The 14261-nt window shown below is 36.5% G+C and overlaps 1 long non-coding RNA gene across 1 annotated transcript; it reads right to left on the bottom strand.

Annotated features, from left to right (window-relative positions):
• Positions 1–12283: 12283 nt before the first annotated feature.
• Positions 12284–14047, bottom strand: LOC136251560 (uncharacterized). Its single transcript, XR_010699125.1, has 3 exons — positions 13946–14047; positions 13810–13893; positions 12284–12438 (listed from the first exon to the last, which is right to left on the bottom strand). It is a non-coding gene; the product is annotated as an uncharacterized lncRNA (long non-coding RNA).
• Positions 14048–14261: the final 214 nt, after the last annotated feature.

The raw sequence follows: 14261 nt of genomic DNA, 5'->3' as shown, positions 1-14261 counted from the left end.
ATTCAATACTTCTTTGTATCAATTTATTCACAGTGTACAGTTATACATGTAAAATTCATTTATAAACTGCATCTTATATGGCCTCTCTTCAGGTCTGCCTATGCTGCACTATGTATAAGTTATGCAACTGCATATGAGACAAAATGTTTGTGACATATTAGCATGAGGAAGCCAGAATGGTCAAGCAATATACAATTAGGGGAATTTTGCTCATGGCCCGGACTACTATACTAAACTACTAAACTATCCTTGTTAAGGAGCCCACAAGCCCTGAAAGTGGCTGCTACTCAATTTTCACCACCAAACATAGTTAGCTACGTACATCCATTTAGTTAAATGTTGTAACTTCAGTAACAGTAATATATTCTGATTGCAGCAGCAGAATCAAGAGAGAAAGTAGCAGGCCTGGTGGTCATGCAGAATGCTTACTTTACCGTATCAATCAACTAACCTTAAGCCATTGATCAATTTTGTAAACATGCAGGTATCTGCTGAATTCTACATTAAAAAAAAAACAAAAGAAAAAAGCAGCACATATATAATGTAAAGTCAGTTTCATGTGGGTTGTTATATTCAGAATTAAGTCTAGTCACTGATGATAGCTCATGCACTATCCAGTGTATTCTGGGAAGAATGTATATATACCTCTGAATCTCAAAAAATAGAAAGAAATTTTTATACATGTTTCCCAATTCATATAGGTATCATCTGGATATATATATGCCTATCAACAACATGTCTATCAACATCCAGTTATAGGTATTAATTTGTTCACTTTGTCACACACAGTTTTAAGTTGTGGATTGTATACATAGCAACAAATCAATACGTACAATTGTTGATACAGGTGTAGATATTAGCTATTAAGGTGAAACAATACAAAGACCCTTCGAAATTCAGAGGTACTGATATAGACTCATGCATACATGGTTTGCATGCCCATACACATAATTTATATGTAATTCAGTAATGTACAGTAGCTATATGGCTGTATCTATTGAAAGAATACACATAGAATGTCGATACACGAAACATGTACTACAATAGTTATGTATGCCTCAGGTAAGTTAAAAGGAAAGTTAATAAATTGGTGTGATGTTTGCGAGGATGCTTGTACTCTACAAAGAAAGAGAACTCAGTAGCTATTAATGCAACTTCCACAGTTAACACTTAATCAAGTTACCTGTACAGCTATTGAACACCATTTGCATGCATAGCTACATCCCTCCCCCAGCTATGTGCTTCAACTGATAAAGGAATCAAACTGTATAGCTAGTATATCTAGCTACGTAAATATATCATGTCGATACCTTTGCCATCGCCCAGCTTCAGTCTATGCCACAGATAGTCAACTAGCTATACTATAGTCAAACTCGGGAAACTCAGCACAGCTTGAGTATACACTTCACCTGAACTGCATGAACAAGAGAGTAATTTCCGGTCAAACCAATCAATACATGACGGCGTCCGCTATATGTCACCAAATCAATAATATGAGCTTCATATCTGAAATATGCAGCGTGCTCTAAAGGACATGACCAGGGTAATAGACATCTACGTATATAATATGCCATTTCATTATCCTAGCCTGGTGCACAGGACTTGATGCTGCACAGACAGGATAGTGCTTTTGGAGAAAACTGGGGCACCCCAACCATTGAAAACGTTAACATTCTCTGAGCAAGCCCAAGTCAAACTTGGCACACAGATTGCTCATGAGCTGCTAATATTACAGGGGCGGATCCAGACTTTTAAAAAGGGGGGTTCCACTTTGAAATTGCAACTTTAGTCTAGCTGTATAAGTTGAAGACCAAAAAAAAAAAAAGGTCACCGCCTGCTGACAATAGCTCCCACCTCACCAACTATATTTCCTTCCTTATTTATAACTAGATAAATAGCTTGCTACATTGCTCCTCAAAAGACTACTGTGACTGCTCTATTAGAGTATCTCGAGTGAGAGAGGCTTGTCAAAAGGGGGGTTCCATGGAACCCCCCCTGGATCCGCCCCTGTGTTAAGCAGCACAAAGTGCCTCTCTGAGCTGACCAGTAGTGTATTCCAATAGATTAGCTATTTATTTATTGTACTGGGCAGTCAGCACAGCTGGTAAATGCCCAGGAAAAAAAAAAAGAAACAGCATACAGCATAATTAATATACAGTTAATTATTAGTTAGGTATAGTTGTAAATTATTTTAAAAGATGTCATAGTCGGTTGTGTCTAGAATAGATGTGGGTAAGTTGTTCCATTCTTTGATTGTTCTTGAAAAATATGATTGTAGATGTGATGTGGTTGATACAGGTGGGAGAATGAAATGATAAGGGTGATAGTGTCGTGTGTCTCTTGTTACAGGTAGGTAGTAAGTTGGGATTGACAGGGAAATCTGATGATGAAAAATCTTGTGAAATAGTTGTAATCTTGAGATGTTCTGTCGAATTTGTAAGGTAGGCCAAGATAATTGATGTAACATTAATGATACTGAAGTAGTTCTACTATAATCACTTAAAACCCACCTAGCTGTTCTTTGCTGAATTGTCTTTAATTTATCTCTATCGCTATTATAATATGGATCCCAAATAACAGAAGCATTCTCCATCTGAGGTCGAACCATTGTTAGATAAGCTGATGTCTTAAAATTTGGTGAACAGTCACTTAAGTTACGTTTTAGAAAGTTTAAAGTATTTGATGCTTTTTTAGCAATGTTATTGTTTGATATATGCTGCAACCATGATAATATCTTGTCTAGCATGACTCCAAGATATAAGTGACTATCAGTTCGTTTTGAGGATACAATGATTTAAAGTGTAATGATGATGAATCGGTGAATGAGATCTATTACATTGAATTAGTACACATTTGATGATATTCAGTCTAAGCTGCCAAACTAGCAATTTGATCCAGGTCTTGCTGCAATATAGCGGTGTCTTCTGGTGCATTAATACTTCTGCACAAGAGGCAGTCATCAGCAAATATTCTTAGAGGTGAGTTTATATTGGTAATGATGTCGTTGATATAAAGTAGGAACATGAGTGGGTCAAGTACCGTCTCCTGGGGGACACCAGATGTTACAGATACAGAGCTAGATGTTACACCATCAAGGAGTACTTGTTGGGTATGGCTAGAAAGCCACGCCTTTATCCAATTGTATGTGTTACTTCGAATTCCATATAGTGTTGAAGCTTGGTGAGAAGTCGTTGATGAGGAACTGTATCAAAAGCTTTGGCAAAGTCTAGGAGTATAATGTCAATTTGTTTCTTATGATCCAATGCATACGATATGTTTTCTGTTAGCACTAGTGTTAGTAGCTGTGTGACACAGGAATGATTTGCTCGGAAGCCATGTTGATTCTCTACCAGGACATTATTACTGTTTAGGTGGTTCATGATATTATGATATATGTGTTCAAGTACTTTAGAGCAGATTGATGTCAGAGAGATGGGTCTATAGTTAGAGGCATCATCACACCTTCCTTTCTTGTGAATTGGACATATGTTGGCTGTTAGCCAGTCTGTTGGTAGATTACCTGTTGTGTATGACTCTGTAAATATTACTCTCAACATGGGAGAGATTTCTTCAGCACAGTTTTTAAGGATAAAAGGAGGTATACGATCAGGACCGCATGCTTGAAGATTGCAAAGTGCTTGTTGTATTCCATGTAAGGAAAAGGATATTTCAGGCATGTTGGGAAATGGATTCCCAGTATCAGCAGTTGTGGTCATTGTCGGAATATTATCTGTATCTTCTTGGGTGAAAACTGACTTAAACTGGTTATTTAATGCTTCTGCTTTACTTATGGTATCTGAGAGGGGAGCCCCGTCAACCATGATTGTAGAGATCACATTAGCGTCTTTCTTTTTAGCTTTTACGTACTTCCAAAACTGCCTTTTGTTTTCATCGAAGGAGGTATCAAACAGTCTAGCATAGTAATTATTGTGTGCTTCTTTCAACTTCACATTAATTAAATTCTTCATTCTTTTATAGGCATCCCAGTCACCTTGTGTATTGTTTCTCTTAGCAATGTTGTATAGGCGTTTCTGAGTTTTCAAGTCCTTTTTGATCTGATGGTTAATCCAAGGTAGGCTCTTGTTAGATTGGATTTTTTATGTGATACATGTTTGTCAGTGCATTCATGAACAGCGTCTTTAAATTCTGACCACATTGAGTCAACAAATTTGGAGGCTAAGTCACTTTGTAGGAAATGGTTCACAAATTCCTGCAAATGTTAGCAAGATTACATCTATGGTATAATGCCACCTTATGTGGAGGCTTTCGTGCTGTTGATTTATGAGTTATGGAGAGTTGAAACTGAACTGCATCATGGTCAGAGATTCCAGGAATTACACATAAACTGTGAATGTTATTATTGTTGGACAAGACTATGTCTAGTATGTTATCATGGCGAGTAGGTGTGATAATATTCTGTTCTAAACCAACATTATTCATAGTCCCAAGAAATAAGTTATTTAGTTCGTTGCATAGGCTGGGTTAGGATTTAGTAAACCATGGCCATCTGACCATGCAATACTTGAAGTCAACCAAGAGTAAAATTGGTGGAATATTGGGTGACCTCGCTACGAACTTGTTTAGAGATAATTGAAGTTGTAAAATAGGATCAAGATTATTGTCAAGTGGGTGGTAAAATGAACAAACATATAAAGGTCATGTGTTAGGGATTATTATCTTAGCCCAAATTAATTCTGCATCAGTGTCTAGTTCACATTCTTCTGAAACATTAAATTGCTTTTTCACTTCTATGAAGACCCCACCAGCTCCCTCGACCTGATCTTTTCTTAATACAATGTAGAAAAATTTCTGTGGAATAATAGGACTGGTTAAGGTGGGATTCACAACCACAAATAATTTCTGTTTTGCTCTCGTCAATAAGTGCCAGCAGGCTAGCCTTTTTACCCGAGCTTCTAAGGCTGCAACAGTTTAAACTGAGACACTTAAGATGCCATTGTAAAGTCAGCAACAATTCCATCTGCTCAGACTTGCGAGGTGGAAAGTGGAAAACAAGCATTCACCAGTGGGTCCTGAGAAGTCTGTAGATGGTAGGACAGCATCACAGCTTTATGATAATGTTGTTGACAATGCCCTGGCCTCCCACATGGTGGATCGGTTAATGGCAGTGCGAGGATGGTGACCGTTAGCAGCAGTGTTGACCTTACGCAGTGTTGACCTTCATCAAGTGTGGCTGTAAAGCTGAGCCCCTGTGCTCCTAGAAGTGCATGCAAATTACAAGAAGCAGGATTCACTTTGTACAGAGCAGTAGAAAGTGAACCAAATATTATATAAGAAAACAATAAACATCTATCCTACTGCATGACTTTTATCTTAATTTTGGCAAACTTTAATTCAGGTTCTGAGTTTACAGCAAGACCCTAACACACCATTTAGTGTGGCAGGACAAAATGAGTGAGTAATAGAGTATGGCATAGCACAACCATTGATAAAGCTTACATTCATCTCTCAGGGGAGGATTTATAGATGTAACTTGAGACCCTCTTTAAAGCTTGTAAAAAATCGATATACTCTAATAGAGCAGTCAGCTTTATACTCTAATAGAGCAGAACATGCATGTAAATATCCATTATGCTAAGGAACTTCATTAGTGGAGGTTTTCAACATTTAATAAACTGAGCATGACCTTATACTGCTATAGCTTTGGTGTGCAGTGTTTAAAGATATAGAATGCCAGTACTTTATCACTTGGGCATGCAGAATGAATCCATGCTATGCATATTTTGTAGATATAATGTTTTGATTGTAATTGTATCAATGGATTCATGGTTCCTATACCAGTAGGATAACTTAACTATCACTTACAGATGTCTATATGTTGTACTGTCTGTTTCCACTAGGTATAGTAGTAGCTACAAGCTTCATCCCAGGGGCACTTATATAGCTATGCATTATAATTAATGCACTATTTTTTGCATAAAATATGAGTTTTGATTCATTAAAATAATGAAAGTCTCTCAGCGGCTGGGGCCCCCAGACCCCTGCTTCTGGTAACTCAATACTGCTGTTGGAACCCCCCTTCAAATAATCCTGGTTGCACTCCTGAATGCCTTGTTTCAATTGTGATGTGTCAACTTTGCCATGCCAGGGAGAGACCGTTCAACACCTCCTGGCTGGCTGTGAAACATTGGCTTTCACTAAACATCTTTATTAGCTTCCAAAGCAGTAATATCCACTCAGCTGGCAAGACCACCAACCATTGCCAATTGCAGAAAATGATGAGGTCAAACTGCTGTAGGATTTTGGGATGACTACTGACCGTATACAGTTTGTAACAATTGATCGTATATCATTGTGTTTTTTAAGAAGACACAAGGATACAGATGTGAAGATACTGCAGATAAAAAGAGGATGAAAAGGTGTCTTAATATCAGATTCTGGCTAGGGAAGTTTCCACCTAACCAGCTACCATCAACCTGTGGAATACATACTCTCACATAACCTTTTTGTTGAAGGAGCATATGTATGTAGTTATATTGTACATATCCCAACATCAAATTGAAAATACCAAACAATCCAACATCTCACACTCGTATCACTATTGTGACACATACACATGGTCTGGCCCATTAGGCTTCAGTGCATGTGACATGCACTTGGTGATCATAAGACAAGCATTCCTTCCCAGAATGGAACTGGACAGTGGAATTATGAATATTGATGCTTATTCAATTATAATTAATTATATTATTATTGTTCATTTTAATTTTTATTCCTTGTCACACCTGCTCTTAGGGATATACCCTTCTGCATCTGAGGAGTCCTTATTGTGATGGGTTGTTATAAGGTGTGATGATTTGTGACAATGCATAGGGCCTAGAGGAGGAGACAAACATTACAGTTGCCAGGTGAAAAATTCTTCTATAGCCCTTGACAGTGGGCCAATACACTTAATTCAGCTGTAATGTGAAAACAAGAAACTCCATGCAGTGGCGGATCTAGGAATTTATAAAGGGGGTTTCCAGTTTAGAAGGTGGAGATATATATTGACATGAGATACGCAAAAGTTTGCACTACATCGTCTGGTTTGGTAAGATGAGACCAAAAAAAAAAAAAAAAAGGTCACAGCCTAGTAATAGTACATAAAATATATTAAATAACTTCCTACACACTACTTTAGTAGCTACTGTGACTGCTCTATTAGAGTATCTCGATCGGGACGCACGCCGCGATAATTAAAACATTTAATTGTTACGCAATCATTTTTCAAAGGGGGTTTCCGTGGAAACCTTGAAACCCCCCTAAATCCGCCACTGCCATGCAAGACAATCAAATTCTGACTGTACTTCCTTTGTTTCAAGTTATCTTGCAGACCATACCGACGACTCTACTCACTCTCTCTCTCACTCTACTGTCTCTACTAAAGTACAAAAAAAATAGAAGACAAAAAAAAACTCAAAACTACATTTGTGTAAGTTGAAGATACTCTATAGAGCAGTTATATAATAGAACTTTCAACTGATTTTTGAGTTTCTTAATTGTGTGAAATGTCTTAATTGTGGTAAAAGGATATTTCATGAGAAATGGAATGTTAGTGCTAAATTAATGGAAGAGAGGTGGGCACATCAGGAGGCTCGTAAAAGAGAAGTTGATGAAGTTACTGACTTTCTTGGATTGTGACCATCGCAGATTACAATGAAATATTTTGTACATAAATACTGACATTGGTTGTCATAATTTTTTTGTTAATGTTTCAAAGTAGCTATTCACTAGTCAAAAGTTTCTTAATAGTAGTTGTGCAACTGTATGGTGTGTCGTAGTGTGTGGCAACAGTAATCAAGTGGATATTTCATTTTATTTGGTCTGGTGGCTGCTGTGACATGTTTTATCTTGTGTTGATGGATCAGTGAGACCACAAGAGTACTTTATATAGTCATAATCACAGAAACAGTGGTTTTCATGTGTCACGAGGAAGCAACAGTGTAAATGAAACGGTCTAAGCATAATTAAATTGAAAACACCTATTACAAGTATCACAGCCATGCAAGGGCTAGATTTAAATGAGTATGTAACGTTCCATTAGTATTGTTTGACCACACTAGAATACCATAAATTGTGCACCAAGCTATCGTAGTGAAAAGGAAACCATTCTTGTTTAAATATATTTGTGTCCCATTCCATGATGGATCCCCTGAGGAGAAGCTTGAATTCTCAATTGTAATTGTCATTTACTATAATTGATGTGTTCCATGCATGCAACGATTCTATCCATGTGGTACAACAATCTGGGACCATTCACTAAAACAACTATAGTAGGGGTGGGCCTGGCAAAGAACTACAAGTCATGCACAAATAGAATTGTGCCTATTATACAGTTTCTGGACCAGGGTGTTGCACCTTGTGGTAAAATTGATAATAATAATAACTCCTGATTGCATGGCTCCATCTTGCATGTCAGGTTCTGGATCAATTGCTGAAAGCTGAAACCATGGTATATGCATTGCTATAGCTGTGCTGGTGATGTTTTGAATGACAACTGACAATCATCTCAAGTTGCTTATTGGTGTAATTGTATTGGACATGTTTGAAAGGGTCTCAGGAAAAATGAACTTATAGTCACTTCTGTCTTATATAGTGTTACTATAATGAAGTTGCTGACTCTCTTGGATACATCACTTGGTGCCATTTTGAAAAGCAAGATTAGTTGAGGGATGTTCTTTCCATACAGTTCCATAACAATCACAAAGGCAGTGGGATGGCACACCATGATCATACAATATTTGTCAATATAAAATGAAGTGCAGATATTAGTGTTGTAAGAGGTGACCATTGGAATTAGAGTATTTGACTGTTCTATAAGAGTATTTCAATCTTGCATGAATTTTACTTGCACTAGTGGGATGGGATTGTTGCATGCTCAACACCGTATATATATGTGTGTGTGTGTGTGTGTGTGTGTGTGTGTGTGTGTGTGTGGTGAGAGCACATGTCTTTTCTTTATCCTAGCTTCAAAACTTTACCAATCACTGCAGCAAGGACCTGGGTACATAACCCCCAGGTACTGACAACACATTATGAATACAATTAAATTAAGAATGGCACTATTATAGCACAATTTTTTGCTTTGATCTGCATGTCAAGCATACGAGTGGATTCTTTCATTGTCTTGTAAGAAAAGTAGATACCTTTAATAGAGTAGCATGCACTCTAATAGAGCAGTCGCCTTTATATCTTGTAAATAGCTACTAATAAAATCATCTCGGGGCCTAAAATGTGAACTTTTTTCCTGGGGCAAGCTCCCAGTTCCTATGAATGGCACCATATCTGTTTCATGCTTCAAAATACTTTCATTGTCAAAGTTTGCTTTCCCCCACTCTGCTCCACTGCCCCTGATACCAAGAATTCAGGGCATAGATATTTAGTTTATTTATATTTGACAGTAGCATCAAATTCATGCACATTGCTGACTTAATCTGTACCCAGTTCTGTCACATACCTTTCCCACTTGTGAACAACTAGCCAGAATACTTGACCATGCATGCACATACATGAATAGTTCCATTGAAATGTATATCTATAGTAACTATTGCAATACTGGAACTATATATAGCCACATCATGCAGTCTCCTAAGAAAACTTTTGACACACTTGGATGAATACATGTATCTATGTTTCATGTGGTGACTACTCTATTAGAGTATTTAACTGCTCAATTAGACTATCTCGATCTCTTGTGTATGAAATAGCATTTTAGCTCATGCAGGATGAAGAAGGGTGCATGTGGGGGAGCTAGAGCACATATTTCTGTATACCTTAATTTTCTATAGTATGTACACGTTGAGCTGGATCCTCAAAAACTCATGGATGCAATCGCACATAATCTTGAAATTTGGAAATATTGAGATATCTTAATAGAACACTCAATTACTTAAAAATAAAACATGCAGTCATTAAATGTGAATGTTTTGAAGTCTGTTCATGATCACTGTCTTGTCAGTGAGGATATCTCTGTAATAAGCAAACTACAAGGTTTGATACAGTTCTTAGTCAGTCACAGTTCTATACTTTATATTCTTAAAGACTTCGTAATTGTTTTGAATTTACAGCACAGATAGGTCTTTCTTTATTCAGGAGTTGTACAGCCACATTGTATGAAATTAAAGGGGAAAAGGTGTTTTTGCTGACTGACAAACTTATAGCCTGCTTACTAACTAACCAAATAACTATACTGCCAGTGTGTGACATACATAAAGGGGTTTGAGTTTTTGTGTGATGCTATAGTTTCCACGCAAATCCATTTTGTAAAGAGTACAATTGTTAACATGAAAGGGCGACACCTACATGCAAGGGTATAAAGTGCAGTAGTTGAAATTTAGTTCTTATAAATGTTATACCTACAGGTAAAATTTACATTAACAAGAAAGAACTTAATTCTTTTTAATCAATGACAATAGTAGTGTCATACAATATTTAGTGCACCATGATTTTGTAGTTATACCTCAATATCAATGCACAGGGAGTATCATCAGAGAGACATCAATAGTATGTATACGAAGCACTTCGCAGGTTCAACTGAAATAGTACAGTCAACATAAGTTTCATCGAACTTCAATGTACTACAACATTTCAAGGGCACATGCAGTGCTGTTTATGGGAAAGCTTCACATCCCTTATTAAATTACTGTATCCCATTGACAATATAAAGGCTAGAGAGCATGCAGGTCCATTCCTGTTGAAAGTAATCAATGCAAAAGCACACAATGGCCTTTACACTGTCATTAGCTGGAAATTAAGTACAGTGATGTTGTTTTGAAAGTCAGCCAGGAATACCAATAAGAGTTACTACAAAGTACAAAAGGGAGAATTCATGCAGTGCTGAACATATCATAATAACATTGTGCATGCATGTATATAGGGATGTTGGCATACGAGTCAAGTTTAGGGCTGTGATGGTTAATTAATTAATTCGTTAATGACTATAAGATCATGCTGTAGTGTTGAAGTGCACTTGTGATGAGAAAATAAGATAGCTTGTGTATCTAAAACATTTTGAAACTTATTGTTTTTGCTTATAAATTCTCACCTGTATACAGCAAGAAACAAATTCTGTTGGTCTTCAGTTCTATACCTTTTTTCTTATGCATGGGTATAGTTTTTACAACTATGTATGGTGAACAAGAGAGCCCAAGGTCTGCATAATCATTTAATGACAGTGTTTACTCTGTGATTCAAAAAAGTTCTTGCAATAAGAAGATTTGAAGCTAAGCCAAAAGTATATAATTAGTGTGTATGATTTGGATGTACAGGCTAATGCCTTTATCCAAATTACTACTACAAAAGCTAATTTCTCCTTCTGACAACCAAATAATGAGAACAATGTATAAGCAGTCTGATTTCAAACTTAAAACTTTATTCATTGCTTCACATATTTAGAGGCATGCATAATGACACGAGTTCATGAACCTTTGATGTCTATGGTTGATATTTCATTCAAACACCATGCACAATGAAGTGACTTCATGAAACCGTCCAAGATTGGAGATCTAGCAAATGAGGAGTTCCTGCAATTTTACTGAGACATAGGAAATGTGAAGCCATCTCTGGGCTATGTCCTTCCCCCTCAACTATTCACAGCAGAAGATCAAGCAAATTCTCTATATTATCATGTATTTACACTTGTATAGCAAAACAGTGAAAAAATGACCTAAAATGCAATCTCAGTCCTGGTATTTGCCCACTGAGCTTCTGGGGACATACCATTTCTAGTCTTCAACATGCAAGCGAGCAATATTTCATGTACTTTGCAATATGCAGCAATACCGCACATAATTAACTTTTCCTAGCAAGTCTGATCTATCAAAGCCAGATGACTATATAGACGCAATCATTTTGACAGGAGTTCGAATACTCTCTGCTCCACTATTTACCCTTGGTACCAGTTATTCTCATTTTTTGGATATCTTGAGTGGAAGTACCAGCTACTCCTCATGATAACGAGGCCAGCAAAAGCATTTAAGAATGATAGTACACTGCAACTGACCAGTATACATAAAAAGAATAATGTAGGGAAATCTATATACTAAATAGTGATTAATTCAGTATCCTCTGGAAGGTTTGTGACTTGTATAATGAATAATTATTTGAAATTTTAAGATAAAGTATCATACATATTTGCTACAACATTAACAAGCAGATGGATATATATATCTCATCTGAGTTGCATGTAAAATTTGCTTAATAATGTGAAGAACAGCTTCTGCTGCTCTGCATGCTCACATGAGTTATACACATAGTGTGTCACATGTACATTATATACAGACTGGAAATTATGGACTATGCTAAATGCAGTTAGCTGCTTGTTTATTACAAGTTATTTTTTAATGATGCTTGTTGTAGATACTGTGATTTCATTGTTGCTTTTTTCAGTAAATCCCCCACATCATTCCATGTACAGTGAGCAATAGTGATCAATGAGTGACCCTGTATGAGTATTTATACTGTTATCCCTATACAGTGCTCCCTCAATTGTCCAACCCCCTTGGGACCAAGGCATGTTCAAATAATCGAAAAGTTTGGATATAATCAAAACCCATTCATTTACATACAGAACACTGTTCAAATACTCTAATAGAACATACACATTAGACAAAATACTCTAATAGAGCAGTCATTTATAATAGAGGTCCTGATAATTGAGGGAGCATTGTACTACAAAACAAGTAGTGATCATGTAGATACATGTAATAGGATTAAAGTACATGCATGTCATTATGATACAGCTGATGTACTTTTTGATTGAGTTTTAGTGTATTTATCCATTGAATGTTTATTGTGAGCAAACGCATGGGATTATCAATAAACCCAGGAAGTGAGCAGTTTTTCTTTCATCTACTACTGTACTATAATTATATCATGGTATATTTTAAGTGTCTGTCATAAATTATTAGAGTGCTTGACTGCTGTTTTAGAGTATCTTGATCTTCTTCGATTTTATAGACTTGATTTGCAAGCCCATTGTTTGATTGTATCGCATGTGATCCTTATAGACTAGAACAATATCTCTAGCATTTTAGGGAAAGAAAGCAGCCATTTTATTGATCATTTGGGCAATAATATTGACACCAAAATTTGGACAATACAAGTATTAATTATTTCATTAAGGTTTTTACTGCACTCACTCACATAAGTGAACTATATGACAAAATTATTTATCTTTTGAAAGGATATGGTGACATTGCATGGAATGTATTACCAACATTGAAATCCTTTGCGTTTGCTTTTTGTGTGCGAGTGTATGTACGTGTGCGTGTATGTGGTTATAGGCCTACATCAAATATGCCAGCGTAATAAAAAGCATAATAGGCTGGAGTGCTTATGCCAGCATAATGCTAGCATATTAGGTGGATGTTTCAAACTATGGAGCTTAAATAGATCGATACTTCCTAAATAGAGTAGTCAGTGGAAACTGCAATAGAGTCCTCAGAGATCAATATTCTCTCTAATAGAACAGTCACTTTGTAGTGAAATACTCTAATAAAACATCCACTGATTAAAATGTTCCAAGCTAATTGTAAGAAATGTTGCTAACCTAAGGGCATAATGCAAGCATGATGGGAACACTGAACAGTGTATTAGGTGAAACTTTGGGAAATTCCTGAAAGCATTTTGGGCAAAATTTTTATCATATTTGACTCAGGCCTATTATATAGTGCAGTATGTGAGGTAGGCCATGGTGCATGTAACACTGCATGATGTGTAGAGAATGTCTCTACACATGGATACATTGTGTGATTTGAGCTGCACAGTTAATGTGCACATATCTCATACATAGCTACATACATACATACATACCTTTATCCATTCAGGGTTTTGACTGCAGTAAAAGTTTATGTGTGGATTGGCCTTATTTTTGTCAGAAAGGATAGCACTGTTTTCCTAAGAAATTCATAAACTTCTTTTCGCACTAATAATAAGAAGAAAAACTCACTTGAACTTTTGTGTGGTTGCATTTAACAACAAATGTCTCTTCATTAAAGTTTGTCTCATACTTCCTCCCATACTTTATTATCATCCTAAGCATGTTAACAATGATACTTTAGTAACAGAGAGCAATTGTCAGAGGTAGATTAGTGGTATTTTGACTATTTAAGTACATAGCAAACTAGCCACTGGTAAAATGATTTTTTTCATAATTGTATCTCCTATGACCGAGGTAGTCTATTGAGAGAAAATGGTAAATCAGGTTGTATGGAGTCTATATAGCCCTCTTAAGGTCACCCAAAGCTGTCAAATTTATGAATACA

The sequence above is a fragment of the Dysidea avara genome, chromosome 3 (assembly GCF_963678975.1).
Source record: "Dysidea avara chromosome 3, odDysAvar1.4, whole genome shotgun sequence".
Classification (NCBI taxonomy): Eukaryota; Metazoa; Porifera; class Demospongiae; order Dictyoceratida; family Dysideidae; genus Dysidea; species Dysidea avara.
This window is presented reverse-complemented; position numbering and strand designations above follow the sequence as displayed.